Source organism: Mytilus californianus, unplaced genomic scaffold (assembly GCF_021869535.1).
Source record: "Mytilus californianus isolate M0D057914Y unplaced genomic scaffold, xbMytCali1.0.p SCAF_3, whole genome shotgun sequence".
Classification (NCBI taxonomy): domain Eukaryota; kingdom Metazoa; phylum Mollusca; class Bivalvia; order Mytilida; family Mytilidae; genus Mytilus; species Mytilus californianus.
The window spans coordinates 35,353,358-35,362,507 of NW_026262679.1; the positions used below are offsets into that span (position 1 = coordinate 35,353,358).

At 30.5% G+C, this 9,150-nt stretch overlaps 1 long non-coding RNA gene across 1 annotated transcript; it reads right to left on the reverse strand.

Moving 5' to 3' along the window:
* Positions 1-1,076: 1,076 nt before the first annotated feature.
* Positions 1,077-6,576, reverse strand: LOC127733536 (uncharacterized). The gene is made up of 3 exons (XR_007997111.1): positions 6,169-6,576; positions 3,976-4,154; positions 1,077-1,203 (listed from the first exon to the last, which is right to left on the reverse strand). It is a non-coding gene; the product is annotated as an uncharacterized LOC127733536 (long non-coding RNA).
* Positions 6,577-9,150: the final 2,574 nt, after the last annotated feature.

Consider the following 9,150-nt stretch of genomic DNA (forward strand, 5'->3'; position numbering starts at 1 on the left):
CATATGAACTTATATCTCTATTCTAAAAATATCGGTCTGACAAGTAGAAAGTGCTGTGTTTTGCTATTGAAATGTTTTCACCTCTTCAACTTTGTTTTTGAGTCTACCCGATGAACATGCATTAAAAAAACACGTGTCATGCATTTTAATTGTGTAAAAATTTAATTCTGTTATGCCGTTCTATCATATATAAATATATAAACAAATAACTTGCAATTTACTTTTTATAATATGTTGAATTACTCGAAATACTACGTCTTTCTACCTCAAAGCATAGATTGCCTTATATTGTCGTATTTTGGTACAACGTTTTGCAATTTTCGATTTTTAATGCTCTTCAATTTTGTATTTGATTTGGCCTTCTAAATGTTTTGGTTCAAATACCACTGGTGAGTCTTTTGTAGACAAAACGCGCGTCTGGTTTACTAAATTATAAGCCTGGTATCTTTGTTTATAAATACTCATGGTCACCATAAAAGTAGTTTGTGAATACATAAAAAATACCGATTTTATTTTATACTCAAAATGTGGTTTATATCGACCTTTTTTCAAAATCATGATTAGAATATAAGTCACCGTGCTTGTTCCCAATTAGCTGCTGTTCTGATATTTTGTAATGATTATAAATGAAAATGCACTTTCATGTGACTAGAAAGAACACTAAATGATGGAATTTTGAAATACCAAAAATAGCGGATAGCTCTTACAAAGGGCATTCTGAAGATAAACCCTATACGAAAATGACTTATAATTGGGCATTCTCTTATACAAAAAAACAAATAATTTGCTCAATTATTTCCCCTTTCTAAATCTTTTTTTTAAATAATCAATAAATATGTATTGGTGAAAAAACTACCATAAGATGAAATTATATGAAATTAATTAATTTAAATGAAAAGTTTCACATATAAATTGCTTTTTTGCTTCAAAATTTGACAATTTCAGAAAGGTTTGCACTGATCATTTGCGGTCATTTGCGATTCAAGATTTTAAGTGTTTATTTCATGTACATGTCAGGTTTTCATTCTTTTTTACGAGGTAATATTTCTTATAAAAATGAAGATATAATTTACGTTGTGTGGTCTATTTGGATGATGGTTTTTCCTGTTTTATTCCTTTGATATGCCTTTTCAATCCTTAAATTTACTCCGGATGGATATTTCGTCCATTGTGAACCTTTCTGGTGTTCCCAAATAGCACTTACTGTTAAAAGAAAGAACATGTAATACTTAATGTTGATTTCAATAATCATTATTTAGATTAGTCATTAGATAACTAGAATGAGTATGGTCTGACCTCTAGGGATCAGGTATGTGCTAGTACCTGACCTCCTTGTACTCAGTTTTCGTCAGTCATCCGTAGCCATGACATCTATGCGAATTTCTTTATTCTGTTCATTTTTGTTCAAACTCTTTTTTGATCCTATGGCTTGTGAAATGATTGAGTAATAACGAATAAAATATCTGCATCAAAGAGAATTTTTATCCATAACACAGAAAAAAGAATAACTTTGATAATAGCTTGACAGATCTCAGAAAATAGTGCTATATGCAAACGTTTTTAGAATTGTTTTTCCAGGAGAGTTAAGATAAATTTTAACCTAAACTGTTTTTTAATATTTAATTTAAGTCGATAGGGAATATACATTGAGAGCATTTGGTCCATAATACGATTTCTCAGAGATATTTAATTGTTTTTATTTGTTTACTACTTTGTGCTATTTTACAAATAGCGGTACCATTGGTTTTATGACGAGACCATAACTTTCAAATTAGGCTAAAGATCAAGTTTGATTTCAAGTCGATCAGTGGTTTTTATTTTTGAATTTAAAAAAAAAACAAATGAAAGACAAAAGAAAACATATGCAAAGATGTTACAAGGTAAGCCAAAAATAAAATTTGCAATGTAAAGAAAATAGGGCAGTCTGTATCACCCTTATATCTTTATATTGAAGATTTTATCATTTACAGCCGATTCCAACGAGTGTGTACCTAAAGGTAGAATCTTTGGTTAGCTTTCTTGCTAGCTCAACCATGAAATCGTTATTAGGTAAGGTTCTGTACATCCTGCCTTTGGGTGGAGTCAATAGTTAAGCAGAGAACCAATCAGAATTAAGTGGCAGAATATCAACATTGTAAAACTAGTTTTACAAGTCAGTTCAAAAATAAATTTTCAATCTAAATTTAAAATTCAGTGATAATTATAAGATAATTCACAAGCATGTTGTAGGTGTGTTTGATTTGCCAATTTTATTTTCAATTGATAAATGGTGAAAAAATAACTGAAAGCTGAAATTCCTAAAAAAAAATTCTTCTTCGTCAGACATTACAAATAATAATATATATTACGTGTCTGTTGAATTTGTTACATCAAGTTAATAAAATGTAGTTGGATATGATTGACAAATGCTGACCGTATTCCCTTTTACGCATACACATATGTTTACAATACACCCGGAGAGGCAAAAAAAGATTGGAAGGTGTCCAAAAGTACAGATGACCTGATCATTCAATCTAGGTCAAATTAAATCTAAATGAAGTAAAGACATAAAAATTGTTCTTCATGGCTGCATTATTTATCTAAAACTAATAAGTAAGGTAATGTTAACGGACCAAGTGGATGTTAACAAACTCTGCAATATTTTCAATTCCAAACTGCAGTTGGTTTTTTTTTCGTTGCATTTTTAACTAAATAAATGGTCCACAAGTCAACCGTGCATGATATTAAGTAGTATGATAATTTTTCTTTCCTGTGTGAATATAAAAGATTTTAGTTCTAAAAACTATTCATATATATGAAAAAAAGACACCAAGAGCATAACAATATTTCATGCGTGGGGAATACACCAAAAGACACTAATTAACTAAACTGCCTATTTACGGCGTAAATATTTAAAAAAAAAAAAACGTTACTCCGCTTCTGATTTATTGTAATAAAAAGATTTTGTTTAATTCAATCAAACATTAAGAAATGAAATTTCATTTGTAAAGTAGTCTAGATAAACCTTTAAATAATTAATTAACAGGCCATTGCTATGAATGTTTTCATTGGATGACAAAATGGCGCTTTGCTACTTCCAATTTTTAGGTAATAATCATTTCATGGTTGAGCTAGCAAGGAAGCTAACAAAAGATTCTACCTTTAGCTACACACTCGTTGGAATCGGCTGTAAAAAAAAATTGAAATGGACTTTCAAGTATATCGGTACGGTTGTATGATCAGCTATGGGGGTGCCTAAGGAGTAAATAGACATAAACAAAAATGGGAAGAAATGGGAAGGACTGGCTATGGTGTAAAAATTGAATAAATACATGATACAAAAATCACCACAATCTCTGGATTTTCTACCCCAGGAATATATTACATTAACTGTATTTAGTAAAAAGTTTCGGAATTTTTAGTAGTCAAATTAATGCTCTTCTCAACTTCTTACTTTATTTGGCTCTTTAAGTTTGTTTTAATTTCGAGCGTTACTGAGGTGTATTTGTAGAATAAACGCTCATCTGGCGTACAAAATTATAAGCCAGTTATCTTTGATGAGTTTCTTTAGGGGGGGGCAAAGACAATGAAAAGGCAGTCGCCAATTAGATGAATTCTAAACATATTTTTCTTTAACGTATTATTTGTCTTTAATCCTTTAGACTGAGCATATCTTACATGACTGAAACCGCCTAGCAGTCCTGAATTTACTATAGTAGAATCATTCGAACATTGACTTGAAAGACAAAACATGACTAAATATTTTGTGTTCATGCACCTGATACACGTGTTTGCTTTAATTTGAATTTGTTTATAACAGACGAACTGAATTGAAAACATTTGCAAGTCCATTTATTAATAACAGTTTTTATTCGTTGTGTTTTACCTGTTTTTTGTTTCTACATTTCAATCAAATTTAGAAGTTTTTGGTATTTTAGCACGCTCAAAGCTAAGTAAGAACCGAATTTTCTGAAAATGTAATAGTAATTTGCTTACTTGATGTTTCGGAATATATTGGAATAACATAGTCTTCTGGACCGCGGTTATTAGCATTCATTGAATATGGAGCATTTTGGTATTTTCCAGTTGTTGCTTCTTTAAACATTTCTTCACTATGACCATACCTATCCGTTTCCACACACCCTATTTCATGGTCTTCGTTTGAATAATTATCACTGTAATAATATGAAATGATCAATGTCAAGACTAGATTAAACTAAATATCAAACATGAAGATGAAATCTCAAAGTTTTCACAGAAAACAAAAAGAAGGTATGAGGAACCAATGATATAACACGCAATTAGAAGTGGGACATTTAAAGACGTATCGTATCCGTATCTGATACGTTGACGTATCTGAACGTATCTATGGGTTATTGATCAAAATTGATTATTTACGTGTTTAAATAGAACATGTTTATGTGGATTTTTTTTTGTTATGTTAGATGTCTTTCAGTCATTAATACACTCTCTTTTTAACACGATAGTTTTCAATTTATGTTTACTCGTTTATATCTAAACACTCGATATTTAAACCATCGATCATCACTTTTCAGGCATGAATTTAATATAGTTAATGATTGAGTCAAAACCTGTGATGATAATTTCGAGAACAAGGATAAGAGAGGGAACAAATAGGGAAAGGGTGATGAAAATTTTTGTTCTCTTTCATTTTTTACTATTTGAAAAAAAAGTATTGCCTGCTAAATGTATTAAAATTGGTGGCAGTCACCAATCCGACTCTGCTGATGTTGAATTATTCATTTATTAGAAAATTTAAAGTACGCGTATAGATATTGTCAACGTAAACTTTAATTGTTAAATATAATTCAACTTCACGCCTGGGTAGTTCTAAAGATTTAAATATCGAGTGCTAATACATATACAAGTATATAGATTGACACGAAAAACATGTGATTGTTAAATGTGTGGCTCATGTGTGTAGATGTTAGCTTCTGCTGTCGTCCATGCTTTCATAATTGTATTATTAGTTTCTGTAAATATCATATATCGTAGAAACATCACCTTTAGGGCAACAAATGTAACAATAGATAAAAGAAGTCATGATTTTGACATACAAGAAGCAAGACTGTATATAAACACATTTTAAATACATCTATTAAGGATTATGTACCCTTGTGTTGCTTCAATGCTAAACATATGGAAATTTTAAAGAAAAGCCACAGCCTTTCCCCTTGTAGTCTCATATTTGGCAATTCGGTATATGATAGATAGAGGATTATTGCATGCAGTGCTAGCAATGATTTCCTTAAAACAAGTTTATTAATTTTAGATATTAGATTTATTTAAAATAAATAAAAATATGGACCAATTCAAGTACACCTTCTAGGGTCCGCTCGAATTTAGTGACTCAGCACGAGGTGTTTTGGAATTTAAAGGTTGTTTAGGACTTTTTGTAAACAATAAACGCTAGCTGATTACAGAAAAACAAGTGCGTAAACTATGTTTCAAATTTTATAACAAAAATCTCTGTATTAAAGTCTGTGGATTTTCTACAAAATTCTTGATTTTATTTTCACCAAATTCCCCTTTTCTATTAAATGCAACGAAACTATAAATAATTATGCTTTGCACGAAGTTTCCCCTCGGTATATGTACAAAATGACCCATCTTTATTATTCATTATATTTGCTGTTTTGATGCTATTGCAATTTGAAAAGTTCATAATTCACAGGCCACAGAAGGGGTCATAAACCTTACACAATTATTAAAAAATAATTCAGGTATTAAAATTGATAGAGACCAAAAATAGTTATCAACCTTTCACTTTTTTTTCCAACTCTTTTGCCTATTCTCGATTGCTACATGTATTTTAACAATAACCAATAGTATGATACGTTCATATACGTCAACGTATCAGATACAGATACGATACGTCTTTAAGTGTCCCACTTCTATTAAAAAACAATGTAATAAGATATTTTATTGTTACAATTTAACGTTCTTTTACCAACTAACTCAATTCATGTATCCATTTTTTTGTAGAGTCTCTCTCTCTCTCTCCTATTTTTACTTTGTCATAATAAAAAACTTTTTAGACAAAACAGCCGATGATGAAACTATGTGTGAATTATCAAATGTTAAAATAAAAATTTCTGTCTGAGTCCGATGTTATCTCATGTATCTGTATATGATTAATTGTTTATTTGTATTAAACGTTATACTTACATTAACTTCACTTCAAAACGTCCTTTATATCCAATTTTATAGAGGCCTATTTTTTTCCCGTCCCATCTTACCTTAAAATATTTTTTTGCTGATTAACAAAACACTATATAATCATTCAAATGGTTTTTTCAGCATGCAAGATATAAGGACCAATCAACTAATATAATATCAACATTCTAACCTTCAAAACGTTTAAAAATGATTCACGATAGTCATTATGTGCAACTATTAAAAGAAATAATTAAGATACCAATTGCCAATCAAAAAGTCAGGACGATGTAAAGTGTCTCTGTGTTTCATATAGTAACTGTTTGGAGCATTACACCGTTTCATTCAAATGTAAAAGTGAGATATGTCATATTAAAGTCACAAATAATGGAAAACACTTGAATATCTTCCTCTGTCTGTTTGTATTCAGCAGTTGGTGTTCACGATGCTATCTTTTAGTTAAGTGAATGTAAGTATGCATTCTTCGATTGTAATATATCTCTGCTAAGCTTTTTTGTGTTTTTTTGTTGTTGTTTATTTATTTGAATTTTTAGAGGAAGTTATTTATGCTGAATTTTGTCCATATCTATTTTTGGTTGTTTTTTTTTTTTGCAAAGACGTTCCGAGTTTTTAGTAGTCAAATTAATGCTCTTCTCAAATTCTTACTTTATTTGGCTCTTTAAGTTTGTGCTACTGGAAATCTCTTTCATTTTTGGTTTCTTTTCTGCTGCTCAGAAAATATATCGTTTATTATCCCATATGAATTGTTAATCTTACTCTTCTGTTAATTAGTTTTGCATAATATAGGTCTTTCCAGCTTATATTTGTCTGAAGAGTTGCACTAATTAGTATTTAAAAAAGTGAACAATTATCATTGAACAAATTTTGAATATTCATTTAGGTATAGTTGACTGTGTTTTATGTTGATAGGCATCAATGCGATATCGTTTATTCCATAGTTTTTCTTACATTTTTCATGCAGTCTTTTAAACTAATCATAGTCAATTTCAATTATATAAAAGACTCATGAGTGATGCTCGAGTCCCAAAAGTCCTTTATGAGACTTATATTCATGTGAGTCTTATGTTCCTGTACAGAACAATTATGTCTCCTTTCTTAACTTTTTATAAACTTTAGATTGGTACTTTATCTGATTTCAGTAGTATTATTAAAGTGTAGCCATATCAATTAAAACGTTAATTTCAGAAATATCACTTAAAATTTGACTAAATAAAGTTTCCTGCTTTGATGGTGACTTAAATTGCGCAAATAAATAATAAACTTTAGCAAAGAAAGGAATAAATTAAAAAAATGTCGTTGAAAGAAAAATTACATCGGTCGGGTCCAGTTTTTTTTAAGCAAATATAAATTATATAAAGCAAATAAAAATTATGTTATTTGTTTTAATATATTGATATACAGCTGGATGGTTCATAAAGTTTAAGGCTGTGTTAAGCAATATACACCAATATGTAAAATATCATTTTCGTACCTGCCTATGCAAAAAAATAACACACTACGGTTATCTTTTTCTATATTTCCTAAATAATTTTCTTCAACATTTTGCAACAAAAGATATCCTCATATGTTTTCCCTTTGCGTTTATAGCTTTCCTTAACGATGCATCGTTAATGACATGTTAAGCGACCAAACGCAAACAAGTTATGGTCAGGAATCTGAGCAGAATTATTATCTCCCGTTTATTTCCCCTAGCAGAAGTTGTCGACTCTATACAGTAATTTAAAAGTCACATTGATTCGCTTGATGCATTTGAATCGTGTTATGTTTCTTGTTTGTTCTTAAAGTTTCAAAAGATGTGACTTTAAGATGAAATTAAGTCAAAGAAATCAGACATATAATCTAGTATGCCAGATGCGCGTTTCGTCTACAAAAGATGAACCAGTGACACTAAAATATATACAAAAAAAAAGGCCAAATCAAGTACAACTTTGAAGTGCGTTGAGGTCCCAAAATTAATGAGAAAAATTTGTTTTGACTGTCACACACAATAGATGTTTGACTTCAAGAATTTTACTTTCCTTATCATTAGTTCTATTAATTCGGATACTTTAAATTGTATCGTTTACATGGTTTTCCTTTTCGATGTCCTGAATGCTTTCTACAATTCATTGATACTAACTTGTTCTAACGGTAAATAAAGGCAACAGTAGTATACCCGTTTTTTAAAAGTCACAAATCGATTGAGAGAAAACAAATCAGGGTTACAAACTAAAACCGAGGGAAACACATCAACTATATTAAGAGGAAAACAAAGGAACAACGGGAACACTGATGTGCAACAAAAACAAACGCCAACATGCATAGAAGCGAACTATTTGATAACAACTGCCATATTCCTGACATGGTACAGGACATTTTAAGAAAACAATGTTGAGTTGAACCTGGTTTAATGGCTAGCCAAACCTCCCGCTTTATGACAATGTTAAAAAGTATCGCTAAAGTGACAACACTACGTGACAGAAATACAGCACAAATACACGTAAGAACATTCATCACAGAGAAACGCACAAACAAATAATATAATAGTCGACACAACAACGAACATATTCCAACGACAGACACCACAGGATATCAAAAACACGACGCGCTTACGTAACTAACATGCAATCTCGAACTTTATACAATTATTTTCACAATACTCATCCAAACAATTTTCATGACAATGATGGTATTGAATGGCAATTTTATAACTATTTGGACTACAAACGATAAGACATAACACATTATTCAACCGAAAACATAACAGAAACATCAAAAATAAATACATGAATGTTGGATGTAGAAAATACCGAGACACGTCGTATAGCAATGCAAATTCACACTCGTTATAACAGTCATATTCGGGAATAGGTCACATTCGGTACTTAGCAGAGAGACAACATAGATGTTAAACCACAATGTAAGACGTGGTAAAAATGTCATTAGTTAGTTTAGACACAATTCGTGATGGTGTCCATAAAATTTACGGAGTTT